This window comes from Symphalangus syndactylus, chromosome 13 (assembly GCF_028878055.3).
Source record: "Symphalangus syndactylus isolate Jambi chromosome 13, NHGRI_mSymSyn1-v2.1_pri, whole genome shotgun sequence".
Taxonomy (NCBI): Eukaryota; Metazoa; Chordata; class Mammalia; order Primates; family Hylobatidae; genus Symphalangus; species Symphalangus syndactylus.
Window position 1 is genome coordinate 57,392,755 of NC_072435.2, and position 14,291 is coordinate 57,407,045.

A 14,291-nucleotide genomic window follows, 5' to 3' on the forward strand; every position below is an offset into this window, starting at 1 on the left:
GACATTGGCCAAAACAAAGGGGCCACAGGTCTCATGCAAGTCCAAAATCCAATAGGCCAGTAATTAAAGTTCCAAAATGATCTCCTCTCACTCCATGTCTCACATCCAGGTCACGCTGATGTGAGAGGTGGGCTGCCACGGCCTTGGGCAGCTCCACCCTATGGCTTTGCAGGACACAGCCCCAGTCCTGGTACAAATTTACTGTGTTAGTTCATTTTTATGCTGCTGTGAAGAAATACCTGAGACTGGGTAATTTATAAACGAAAGAGGTTTAATCAACTCACAGTTCCACATGGCTGGGGGTGCTTCAGGAAACTTACGATCATGGCAGAAAGGGAAGCAAACATGTCTTTCTTCACATGGCAGCAGGAGAGAGAAGTGCTGAGCAAAGGAGGAAAAGCCTCTTATAAAACCATCAGATCTTGTGAGAACTCACTCACTATTGCAAGAACAGCATGCGGGTAACCACTCCCATGATTCAATTACCTCCCAGTGGATCCCTCCCATGACACGTGGGGCTTATGGGAACTACAATTCAAGATAAGATTTGGGTGGAGACACAGCCAAACCATACCACCGTGGGATCTCAATGAAACTGCAGCCATAGCTGCCCGTCATAAGCTGGGTCCTGTCAGAACCACAAAGTCAAAAGGCCAAGTGGACTCAGCAGCCACCTATCAAAAGATAGAAGTTGGCCAGATGCAGCAGCCACACCTGTAATCCCAGCACTTTGGGAGGCAGAGGCAGGAGGATTGCTTAAGGCCAAGAGTTTGAGACCAGCCTGAGCAACATAGCAAGACCACGTTTCTACAAATAAAAAGTAAAAAATCAGCCAGGTTTGGTGGTGCACACCTGCAGTCCCAGCTACTCAGGAGGCTGAGGCAGGAGAATTGCTTGAGCCCAGGAGTTGGAGGCTGCAATAAGCTGTGACTGCACCACTGTGCTCTAGCCTGGGTGACAGAGTAAGACCTTGTCTCTAAACAGTAATAATAAGATAGAAGTGGTACACCCAGGATCAAGTGCGAGCAGGGTGGGAGTACACAAGTGAGCTGTGTAAGCAGGGAGCCTGGGCCCCTTGGGATCCCCACTGCTGCACTGAGACCTCTTCCTCAGTTTACCTCTGAGGCCATATGGTGAGGGGCATGATCAGCTAATGAAAGAGGAACAGGCTAGAGCTTGTTTCACAGATGTGTTGGCTTGTGCAGAAGCAGGTAAAAAGTGGATGGTGGCCAGGCATGGTGGCACATACCTGTAATCCCAGCTACTTCAGAGGCTGAGGCGCAAGAATCACTTGAGCCTGGGAGGCGGAGGTTGCGGTGAGCCAAGATCGTGCCACTGCACTCCAGCTTGGGCAACGGAGTGAGAGTCTGCCTCAAAAAAAAAAAAAAAGGGGGGGCGGGGGGATGGTGACCAGGGTACAGTGGTCACATCTGTAACCCCAGCACTTCAGGAGGCCAAGGCAAGAGGATTGCTTGAGGCTAGGAGTTAGGCAGGCCTGGGCAACACAGCAAGACCCCCATATCTTTTTTTTTTTTTAATAAAAATTCAAAATAAAAGCTGATGGTGTCTGCAGTGCAGCAGTGGATGGTGTGTGCACTACAGCTCCACCCAGGAGTGGCCTGGAAAGATGGTGGTAAAGTGGAATCCTCCCAGTGGGTGGAGCTTTAGACACTGGTCATCCGCTTTGGTGAAAAGGGAAACGGCCTGAGTTCAGAATATACATGGACTCATGGGCAGTGGCCAATGGCTTGGCCAGATAGTCAGGAGCCTAGAAGGAGAAAGATTAGAAGTTAGGAGACAAGGGGAAGTCATGTGGATGGGACTTGGCACAAAGTGTGACGATGTCTGTCTCTCACATTAGCACTCATTGGAAGAGGCGCCAAGCAACCAAGTAGGCAGAACTACTTGGGTACGCAACATCAGCCAGCTTCTGTCATTGGCGTCTTCACAGCTGGTACAAAAAGCACACGCAAGGAGGACGTGGTGACAGGGATGGAGGCTATGCATAGGTCCAACAACAGGGGCTCCCACTCACCATGGTTGATCTAGCTGCTGCTGTTGCTGCTGCCAAATCTCCAATTCTCCAGCAACAGAGACCCACGCTAAGTCCCAAATGCAGCAGCATTCCGTGAGGACACCAACCCGTCACTTGGTGCAAGCCCACCACATTGGATCCCTTTCATCCTGGAAGGAGTGGTGATTCATTTCATCAGAAATAAACACAAAGTCTGAGGATGGGTTTGCCTTTCCTGCCCGCAGGGCCTGAGCCAGACCACAAGCCCAAGGGCTTACAGAGTGTTTGATGCACGGTGCAGCATCCCACATGCCATTGCATCAGATAAAGGGACTCACTTTACAGAAAGGAGGTGCGAGGGTGGGCTGGCCATATCATCTACTGTATCCCTCCGAATCTGCCAATCTGATAGGCAATGGAAGGACCTGTTAAAAGCACAGCTAAAATACCCAGTTCAGAGGTGAGATTTTGCAAAGATGAGGTGCCGTTCTCCAGAGCAAACTATGTACCTTAAATGAACAACAGGTGGACATGGGTCTACCTGGGTGTGGTAGGCAGAATGATCACCCTCTTCCCCCAAAGCGATCTGCATCCTGACTCCCAGGACCCATGGTTATGTAACCTTAAATGGCAAAGAGGACCATCTTGATGAAGTGAAGGATCTTGATGTGGGGAAATTATCCTGGATTACCTGGGGGTGAGGGGCGGCTAATGTAATCATGAGGGTTCTCCTAGCTGGAAGAGGAAGGCAGGAGAGTCACTGTGGGAGTGACGCAGTGTGAAACGGACTCAACCAGCCTTTGCTGGCTTTGAAGATGGAGGGAGCCATGAGCCAAAGGTGCAACAGGCCCCTTGAAGCTGAGAAAGACAAGGAAATCATTCCTCCCTGGAGCCTCTAGAGGGAATGCAGCCCTACGTACACCTTAATTTCCACCCTGGGAGACTCATGTTGGACTCCAACTTCCTGAGCTATAAAGTAATAGATTCATGTTGTTCTGACTCACCAGATCTGTGGTGGTTTCTCACAGCAGCAATAGGAAACCAGTGTCCTATGTCCTAGGTAAGATGGGTCTGGGAACCAAACAGTAGATGCAAGAGGTCCTGCTTACTCTCATGGTCATCTGCCCACTCGGAGAATGTGTGCTTCTTGTTCCCACAGACCTGGGCTCTGAGGATTTGGAAATCCTGCTTCCCATATGAGCAATGTGTCTGTCAATTAACACAGCAAGAGTCCTGTGGAACTGTAAGCTGTGGCTGCTGCCTGGACACTTTAGGCTACTTGGGCTAAGACACCAGCAAGCAAGACTAGTTGCCCTCTTGGCAACTTAGCTAAGTGACATCAGCCAGCTTCTGTCATTGGCCTCTTCATGGCTGGTACAAAAGGCACACACAAGGAGGACATGGTGACAGGGATGGAGGCTATGTATGGGTCCAACAGCATGGGTTCCCACCCAGCAGAGCTGACCTAGCTGCTGTTGCTGCTGCCAGATCTCCGATTCTCCAGCAGCAGAGACCGATGCTCCGTCCAGAATGCAACCATTCCATAAAGACACCCACCCTTCACTTGGTGGCAAGCCGACCACACTGGATTGCTTTCATCCTGGAAGAAGTAGTGACTCATTTTGTCAGGAATAAATACATATTCTGAGTATAGGTTTGCGTTTCCTGCCACAGGACCTGAGCCAGACCACAAGCCCTGATCATCAGCAAGAGGGAGCATTTTTATTATACAGTGGGGCTGGGAGAAATCTATCTGGTGCCTGGTTAATCCACTTGGATGCTTTTCGGTACTCCCTTGCCCAATTTTGACAGTGAATGGGCAAATGCAGCAACTCTGGCCTGAGAAGGTGATGTTGGCCAGAGTCTCAGACCCCTCAGGAATGAAGATCTGGTTTCTCCACCAGGTAAGCCCCTGAGACCAGGTTGCTGTTCGCTGAGGGTGCAGGAGTCCTGAAGAGATTAATAAGGAGGAGAGAAGCTGAGTATCTGTTGCAGCTCCAAGACCAACTGTGACAGTGGAGGCTGTAATCTTTTTTTTTTTTTTTTTTTGAGACAGAGTCTTGCTCTGTTGCCCAGGCTGGAGTGCAGTGGCACAATTTCAGCTCAGTGAAACCTCTGCCTCCTGGGTTCAAGCGATTCTCCTGCCTCGGCTGGGATTACAGGCATGTGCCACCATGCCTGGCTAATTTTTGCATTTTTAGTAGAGACGTTGTCCAGGCTGGTCTTGAATTCCTGAGCTCAAGTGATCCACCCACCTTGGCCTCCCAAAGTGCTGGGATTACAGGTGTGAGCCACTGTGCCCAGACAGCTGTATAATCTAATCTTCTTCTAAGATCCCCCAGGGAGACGCATACCAGAATCCTGGAGGAACTGGGTCCCTTTTCTCTCCCTGCCTCTCTAGAGAGGGTTCAGCCTGGTCAGGTGGACAGCCTGCTGGAATTGGAGCTGGTTGGCTGGGACTTTGTGGTCACTTAGGTCCAGAAAAGCGGATCGTGGGGACAGGCACCAGGGTTTTAAGGACATCATTAAATAGCTCACAAGGCAGACCCTGGCTGCATGTCTTCTAACCCATGATGGCCTCAGCTCGAGTCCTAAGAAATAATTAGCCCTCCTTAAGTCATTCCTAGAGTTCTTCAATAGCAGCCAAACTATACACATGAACCAACCCCTCCAAACAGCGTGGCTATGCAGCAGGTCAGAAGAGAAAGGTATGTTGGACTTGCCATTGGGCTTTGGGGGGAGCTGCTTCACCTCCCTGGGCCTCGGTTTCCCCATGTATGGAAAGGGCCAGTGATATGATCTGGATCTGTGACCCCACCAAATCTCATGTTGACTTGCAATCCCCAGTGTTGGAGGTGAGGCCTGGTGGGAGGTAATTGGATCACAGGGGTGATTTATCATGAATGGTTTAGCATCATTTCTTAGAGCTGTTCTCATGATAGTGAGTGAGTTCTCCCGAGATCTGGTTGTTTAAAAGTGTGTAGCACCTTTCCCCCTCCCTCTCTTGCTCCTACTCCAGCCATGTGACGTGCCTGCTTCCCCTTCACCTTCCGCCATGATTGTAAGTTTCCTGAGGCCTCCCCAGCCATGCTTCCTGTACAGCCTGCAGAACTGTGGGCCAATGAAACCTCTTTTCTGTATAAATTACCCAGTCTCAGCTATTTCTTTATAGCAATGCAAGAATGGACTAATACAGCCAGCTCTTCCCAAGCCAGCACATTCCAGCACCCCGCTCCAAGGAATCCAAGAATTCCAGACTCAACCCGGTCTTCCAGGTCATTATGAAGGTATATTCGTTAAGGTGGGAGAATACAATGTATGTTATTAAATAGTTGCTAGCTTGATTTACACCTTTTAGGTATTTACACATATGATACGTGGATCTCTATTTATCCTCTTCTTCTCAGCCCTGAAAATGTTAGGTGTGGGCCAAGATATGTAATACACACACATACATAATTTTATATAACATCTATAGTATATACAACATATGATTATATATTATATAATTACAAATAATAGAGTAACATGTATATCATCCCAGTCTAATTCGTGTATGGATGTGTATACACACACACACACACACACGCACACACACACAGAGATATATAGTTTATAGTAGTCAGCTATTGCCATGTGACAAAGACACACACAACTTCAGCGGCATACAGTGATAAGCACGAATTTCTCCTGTGTTTGCGGGAGGCTTATGCAATCCCACCCTGTGTATCTCACTCGATGGCTCCAGTCTGCAGCTGCCTGGAGCTTATTCTTATGGCCACAGCAGAAACTCCAAGTCCAGCCACAGAAGCACACTTTAAGCCTCTCCGTAAAGCCACTACCTGCTAACTCCCGCTTGGTGAAGCCCAGTATCAGGGTGTGGAGAAGTTATTTCTGCCAACCATGAAGCTGTGGCAAGGGTGTAGTTGTCTCTAGGTACTACAGGGCAGGGAAAAATTGGAATCAATAATTTAACCTATCACACATACCAAACAGAGGTTCCCTAGGAAGAAGAAAATGAGATTGCCAGGGTGTGGGGGATTAATTTGTAATTAGTTCTAATTACTAAAATAATCGATGTTTTAATTTTTTACAAAGTATCTGTATTCCCATATTCTTTCTGTAATAAAGCAAAAATCAGAAGACCTCAATTCTCCCCAATTCCAGTTAAAATCCTAATAAATACAATTGTTACGAGTTGATTCCTTTGGAAGACTGCCTAGCCATCTTGAAAAATAAATTCTTTTTAAGATGCAGACCTCAAACCATAGGCAGAAGTTAATTCCAAAAGGATGAGAGACCTAGATGCAAAAACAGAACTGTAAAAATTCAGAGGGCGATAATATTATGAAATATATCAAGATGCTTTTTCTTTTTTGCACTTCCTTGGGTGACCTTCTAGCTTTTCAGCCAGAGGCTTGCATTGCCTAGAGGTGGTGGGGGATGGAGGGAGAGAGACGAGGAGGAGGGAGGGTGACGAGGGAGGACGAGGGAGGGAGGGAGGAGGGAAGGGGGAGGAGGAGAAGAAGAAGAGAGAGAGGACAGGGAAGGGAGGAGGGAGAGAAGGGTGACAGGGAGCTGGTTGAGGGAGGGGACACAGAGCAGGAGACAGAGGCCCCATGTGGATCAAAGGAGTGACAAAGGAGGGCACCTCCCATGCTCAGTGATGTGAGAACAGCAAGAGGCAACAAACAAGATACAAAAGGATACATACTTCCATCCCATTCATGTACAAGTTTAAAACCTACACAAATGTTACTATTGTTTATGAACACATTCTAATGTTGCAAAAAGTATAAAAGGGTGCACAGGAGGGATACAACTGGCTGGGGAGGAAGGGAGGGGTTTAACACATCTGTATCATTTCATATTGTTTTTTAAAGAGGAATCTAAAGCAAATATTCGAAATGGTTTGTTACATCTGGGTGTCTGTTACATTATTTTTTACATTGTGAAATACACGCATGATAGAGGAAAGGCAGGCCGTGAATCAGTATGAATAGGTTGATCCCATATTTTAAAAGCACACGTGTGAGTGGGTGTGTGCATGTCTGTGTGCTCAGGTGTGTATATAGGTGTCTTTTTGCCTATGGTTCTGTGCATGTCTGTGTCTGTAGACTGTATGTGTGGGTGTGGTATGGGTACGTGTGTGTCTCTTTGTGTCACTTGTGTGTGTGTGCGTGTGTGTCTGCGTATCTGTGCAACTATATGTCCGTGTCTCTGCATATTTGTTAGTATGTGTATCCATGTCTGTGTCTGTGCAATTGTGTCTATAGTTGTGTTTCTGTATGTGTGTCTTTGACTGTGTGTATTTGCACGTGTGTGTGTGGTTTTTTTTTTTTTTGAGACGTAGTCTCACTCTGTCACCCAGGCTGGAGTGCAGTGGAAAGATCTTGGCTCACTGCAACATCCACCTCCTGGGTTCAAGCAATTCTCCTGACTCAGCCTCCCCAGTAGCCAGGATTACAGGTGCCCGCTACCATGCCCAGCTAGTTTTTTATCTTTCGTAGAGACGGGGGTTTCACTACATTGGCCAGGCTGGTCTCGAACTCCTGACCTCAAGTGATCTGCCCTCCTCAGCCTTCCAAAATGCTGGGATCACAGGCATCAGCCACCAAACCCGGCCATAGCATGTGTGTATCTGTGTGAGTCTGTGTAGTTCTGTGTCTGTGTGTGCCTGCACACCTGTGTGTATATAAATAGAAAAAAAACTAGATGGACAAACATCAAATCATTGACACAGTTCTTTCTGGGAAGGGGAGACAGAGAACTTTTGTTTCCCTTTTGCACATTTTATGGTGATTCATTATTTTTTGATGATGATGATGATGTATTCTTTATTTATATTTTTAAATACTTTTTAAAAAGACAGTACACGGAGGCCGGGCACAGTGGCTCACACCTGAAATCCCAGCACTTTCAGAGGCTAAGGCAGGCGGATCACTTGGGCTCAGGAGTTTGAGAGCAGCCTGGCCAACATGGTGAAACCCCGTCTCTACTAAAAATACAAAAATTAGCCGGGCGTCGTGGCGCAGACCTGTAATCCCAGCTACTCAGGAGGCTGACGCAGGAGAAACGCTTGAACCTGGGAAGTAGAGGTTGCCCTGAGCTGAGATTGCGCCACTGCCCTCCAGCCCGTGGGGGAGAGTGAGACTCTGTCTCAAAAAATAAAAATAAAATAAAAGACAGTACAGAGTTTCACAGCTTGAAAAATAAGAATTTACCAGGCGACTCTGCACTCTGCTCCAGGGCTCCTCCCTTGAGCAGCACTTTGCTTTGCCTCCCGGGCCTGGATCATCCATCCCACCCACCCTCAAGGGCCCTGGGGACAGAGGAGCCTGGGGACACTTCCTGGCCCAACCCCAGGGGCACAGCCCAAAGCAATCATGACATTTCTCTGGTGTCTTGTATTTTATCTTTAAATGTTAGGCAGATTTTACGTTCTCCCCTGTAATGTATACATGTTTGTCTTGCTGACTTGTTTGTCAATTCTGGAGTCAAGGAGACACTCAAATGTACTCCACTGGGCACGTGTCTATAAACCCAGCACTTTGGGAGGAGAAGGCAGGAGGATCGCTGAGGTCGGGTGTTTGAAACCAGCTTGCGCAACATAGCAAGAACCCACCTGAGATTTGCTCTTGCTGCCCAGGCTGAAGTGCAATGGCAGAATCTCGGCTCACTGCAGCCTCTGTCTCCCAGCTTCAAGCAATTCTCCTGCCTCAGCCTCCCGAGTAGCTGGGATTACAGGCGCACGCCACCATGCCCAGCTAATTTTTTGTATTTTTAGTAGAGATGAGGTTTCGCCATGTTGGCCAGGTTGGTCTCGAACTTTTGGTCTCAGGTGATCCGCTTGCCTTGGCCTCCCAATATGCTGGGATTACAGGCATGAGTCACCGTGCCTGGCCTACTAAAGATTTTCAAATTGGCCCCTGATGTGGTGGTGCATGCTTATAGTCCCAGCTACTCAGGCGGCTGAAGTGGGAGGATTGGGCGAGCCCAGGAGTTTGAGGCTGCAGGGAGCTAACATCATGCTGCTGCACTCCAACCTGGGCAATGGAGTCAGCCCTGTCCTCTTAAAACACAAAAACAAAAAAAGTGAAAGGGGACTCTGCTGTACTCACCTTCCTGTGCTCCTGTGCACCTCTTGTGGGTGGGCTCTGGGCAACAGTGCCTGAGTAGGGGTGGGGCTGAAACCATGGCTTGACGGGAGCCATGTTGGAAGAGGAAATCAGCCATCAGCTCTAAACAACAGCTGCTACTTACAGAGCACTCGCACTGGCTGGGCCAAGTTCTTTGCTTTGCTGTGTTCTCCCATTTAATTCTTCCAGCAACCCCACCTGTTAGGTCCTATCTCTGTTCCCACACTACACAGGAGGACACTGAGACTGGAGAGGCAAAGCCCAAGGTCACCCAGCTGCACTCAGATTCTCAAGTTCATGCCCTGCACAGACTGTCTACTACAGGGCAGGCCCAAGGAAAAGGAGTTGCCTGTCACATGGAAGGGGCTCCATGTACTGGGCTTGGGTCCAAGGAAGGAGAGCCCTGGGTTTCTGACGGAACAAAGGCCACTCTCATTGTCTAAATTTCTTTCATGGGGAAAACTCCCTTGGACCCTTGCAAATGTATCTGCAGAGCCTCAGGTGGTCACCTGGAGTCAGAGTGGCAGCCACACACAGTCACCTGGGGCAGGACTCTATGGAAAGCCATTCTCCCAGGGATCAATCTGGGCTTATATTGATTGAGAAAAGTGAAGGACTCCCCCATCCCCCAGAGAGGGCCTCCCTGGCATCCCTTGACTGCAACAGCCTAATCTTTCCCAACAATCTTTTCAGCGCTGTTGCACAAGAAGGGCTACGGGTCCCTGGGAATGCTCTTGAACTCTCCCCAGTGTCAGGCCAGCTCAGGGTTCTGTGCTTAAACATTCGGCCCTCAACACAGAATCCATCCTCTCCTCCCCATCCCGCCCCCAGGGAAAGTCCGACTTTGCCCAGTATCCACTTCCCTCCCAGGGGTTCAGGGTAGCAGTCCCATTGGCTTGCAACTTGGCATGTGACCCAGTTTTGGCCAATAGGATGTGACAAGGAGGGCTGTGGGAGCCACTAGGATAATTCCCTTGTTTTCCATAGGTGTCCAGGCAGGTGTGAAGCTTTGAGCTCTGTTCATCTTGAGACCAGAGAAGTGCTGGCATGAGAACAGGCCAACGTGCTGAGGATGGCAGAGGAAAGTTGGGGAGACCTGGTCCTTGAATAGTATTCCAATCCATTGATTCACCTCTAGGCGCATTCTGTGAATCAGGTGTTCTATCACGAAGCTATTCTGTTGCAGCCTTTGCTACTTGCACCCAAATCCATATAGCATTTGAGAATTTGATGGAAAGGCTCAAATGCAGTTTTGAGCAATTTAGGGGGCTGCTGGCTCCCCCAACAGGCTGCAAAAATGTTAAAATTCCTGGGCAGGAGGTCTTGTTCTTATCTCGTTCTCACCCCAGTGCTGGCTCTTGGGGCCAGCAGGGTTGGTTTGGTTCTGAATGGCACACCCAGGCTGTTGGCAGAAGGTAGAAAGGCAACCCCTGCCTTCCTGCCCACTAGGAGCCCTGAGTGTCCACTGAGCATGGTGCCAGGGACTGGGCAGGGGCAATTTGGGTGGGGGGACGAACAGTTCCATGTTTTATCACTCCCTTTAGTCTCCAGATTCTCTGGAGTCCTAACCAGGAGGGAAGATGGGGGGATTCCCAGGGTAGAGGTGGAGGCCAGGTGGATGTGACTGTGAGCTCTGGTCCAGGCTGGCTAATTCCTAGCCTGTACAGGAGCCATCTCTGGAGCCTGAGGTGAGCACAGATCTAAGAAGGACTGACTGGCGGCACCCCAGGAAGCCTGGGGGTGGGGGAAGAGACAACCCTGTGCTAAAACCCCAGTCCTCCCTCTCCGAGACAGCAGCAGGCAGGTCTCTCAGTCTGTTCATCTGCTTGTCTGATTATAGCCTTGCTGAGAAGGTTGGGTTCAGCAGAGTCTGTGATCTCATTTTGGGTTCATTTTCCCTTCCTTATTAAGATCCTAATTTTTAGACATAGGCTGCAAACAGCAATAGCAACAAAGAACAACATGGCATTGGAAGCCACCTTGAAACATCTGGAAACCTGAGGTCTTGCCATGGGTTTTACATCCTGCAAATGCCCCACTGTGTGAGAGCACAGGTTTGAATCTGCTTTTTAAACTATGAACTGTAATGGCTTAAGTGCCAGTCAACTCTTAATGATAGAGCAAGTTCTGATTGGACTCACATCCGATGTCATCTCTTGAACCACAGTAATGAAACAGGATGTACTCCACGAGATGTTTCAGTATGTTCTCAGTCCAAATTCTATAACTTTCAATTAAAAAATGCATCACCATTGCATTGTATACCACAGATCATTAAATACATATCACTGTCCATATCCAAGTCTCCCAGTGGAAGAGATGGCTGACATTTAGCTAGGAACTTTTAAAACACTTGAGAATAAATTATGACCCAAACTTACTGTTCTTAATGACACGTATAAAGTTCAGCTCTTAAATAAAAGGATTCAGGAATACAGAAACAAAGTCCCCAGCCGTATTAAGGAAATAAAAGTCGTCCAAAATGGTCAGTTCTTGTTTCCACTAAATTGTACATTTTTATTATAATTGGTATAAAGTGAAACTCTTAAAAAAAAACGTAGGAATTTAAAATAAAGTAGAATATCCTATTTTCAGGGTCATCAGTACCATGGTGAGATTTGTCTCTTAAACAATGACACTTAGTATCTCTGTAGTTCCATGAATACTTTTGAAGTGTCATATTAAAACCAATCTCATGGCCTTGAGGCAAAGAGAAGCAATTAGTCTTGGAGTTGTGAATAAATAAAAATCCATTTATACACCCGTCCTTGACATGTACCTTGCAAATCTTAGAAACTTCATCTAGTGGGAAAATAAATGTTAAATCATGAATACCAATACTAATCACATTGCCATGTGTCTTCCTAAAATAGTTTCGCTTATACCGATCTTTCAAGTATTAATTTATACGTATATATTCACCCATATTGAACACGAAACAAAGGCGTTCCCGCAGCCACCTAGGATGAGGGACAAAAGAGGTGTGAGGGGCGCCGGGGGCCACAGGGGCCATGACAAGCGGATTTTCAGTGAGTCCCTCATCCTCCAACAGGAGCCTGCTCCATTTTCCCTCATTCCACCCTCCTCAAGGCCTGGGGCGAGAGAGGACATTTCTGTCCATGAAGTTGGGGGTAGTCCCACACACAACCTCCTCCGATTGTGATTCTAGCCAGCATTTAAGGGTGGATTCAGGAGATCAAAGTATTTGAATACTTGCTTCACTTTCTATTTGGGTCTGAGCACTCAATGCTGAGTGGGATGTGCATTGATGGAGGGCTTTGCTGTTCTATGTCGTGCTTGGGACAGTCGGCCACAGAGCTGGGCTGACCTCTCGGGCCGGGCCGGGCCTGGCCAGGGTGCCGAACGCGCAGAGAGCACGCTGCAGAGCTGAAGCTGGGAGCTGGAAGCCCGGGGGTACCGGGGCGTAGGGAGCAGAGTGGGCAGCCCTTGGGCCTCGCGGGAGCCCCTCCCAACCCCTGAACAGATCCCTGACCTACTTCCAGGGCCTCTTTCTGTTCCAGGAGCAGCTCAAAATCCATAAATTAAGGAAATTAACTGATGGGGCCTGCGGCATCTTTGTAAGCTATTTAAATCTATAAATTTACAACATCTTCTGCATGTATCAAGTAATTGAACTAACTGCAGGGATGTAACTTTAATGAGAAAATTTCCCCCTTTTTCCTGTAGTTCGAACTCGAAAATAAAGAAATAAATAAAACCTTCCCTTAGGAGGAAAGTTTCGGCTGATTCCCGCGTGAAGAAGTTACGGAAGCGCGGTCTGGAGGCTCCCTCCACGCGCGCGAGGTCCTCTAGTCGAGGGAGAAAGCCCCCCCCACTTCACCTTCCTCCAACTGGCACCCCGAGCCCCCTCACCCCAGCTCCAGGCCGACCCCGAGCGCCCCCCACCCCGGGAGTGCGGCCGCTAGGGGGCGCCCAGGCCCGGCCGGAGCCCGCGGTCGCGGCCCAGGCGCCGTTCCGGCCCGAGCGCACCCGCCCCGCGGTCCCAGCCGGTCTCCGGCCCGGGCGTCCCGGGAGCCAGGCGGGGGCGCAGTGCCGGCCAGGCGCACGCTCCGTTTCCTAGGAGCGGGGAAATGGTCGCCGAGGAGGAGGAGGAGGCACGGGCGGGGCGCAAAGGAAACAGGAGGAAGAGGAAGGGGAGGAGGAGTGGGAGTGGGAGTGGGAGAAGAGGAGGAAGGGGCGGCCGAAGCGGAGACCGGGGAGGGGCGCCCGGGGCGCGGACCTCGGCCGCGGGGAGTCTTGGCTGCCGCCGTCTCCATCGCGCCGCGCGCGTAAAGGAAATGGCGCGTCTGGCCGCGAGCGGTCGGCCTGGTGGCCCCGCGCGTCCCTCCCCCGCGGCGGCCGACCGCAGACGTCACGGGAGAGGGGCAGCGGGGCAGGGACCCTGGGAGGGCGGCCAGGGAGCGGGGGAGGGGCGGCCTGGCCCCCGGCTCCGCTCCAGCCCCGGCCGACTCGCAGCCCAGTTTCTTCCCAAGTCCCGCCCCCAGCCCCGGGCGCCGCGGCGGCGGCTGCTCTCCTCTTTGTAACCGAGGAGTCAAGAAATGTGAGAAACGTGCCCTGTGTTACTTATTTGGGAGCCGAAAATTTATGCCCAGCTGAAAGCGCCAGGGGAAATATTACATCAGATGAAATGACAATGATTAAAATCAGCCTCTCCCCCGCCCCCTCCCCGAGCCCGGAGGAGGCCCGGGCGCCGCGTGGCCGGCCGGCGGGGGGCGGGGGGCTGGGCCACGGAGGGCGCTGGGGCCTGGGCGCACCGCTCCCGGGAGGGTCCTGGCCGCGGCCCCGGCGGGAAGGCGCGGGCTCCGGGAGAGCCGGGTGGGGATCGCCCGGCGAAAGGAGGGGAAACGGCGCGTTTTTGTCGCCAGGCGCGGGCGCGCGGAGCTAATTGCGACTCTAATCCTCTGCCCCGCGGCGCAGCCGAGCCCCGAGCCAGGAGTCGCCGCGCGCGCCCGTTCGCGCTGGGTAATTTGGGGCCGGATCGCTGCCCTTTGCGTCCGGGCTGGGCCGCGGCGAGGCGCGGGCTAGGGGCTTGGAGTGGGGGGCTGGTTTTCTCTCCAGCAATCGAGGGAGGCCGCCGGAGAGAGAGGAGGGAGGAGAGGAGGTGGGAGCGGCGGGAG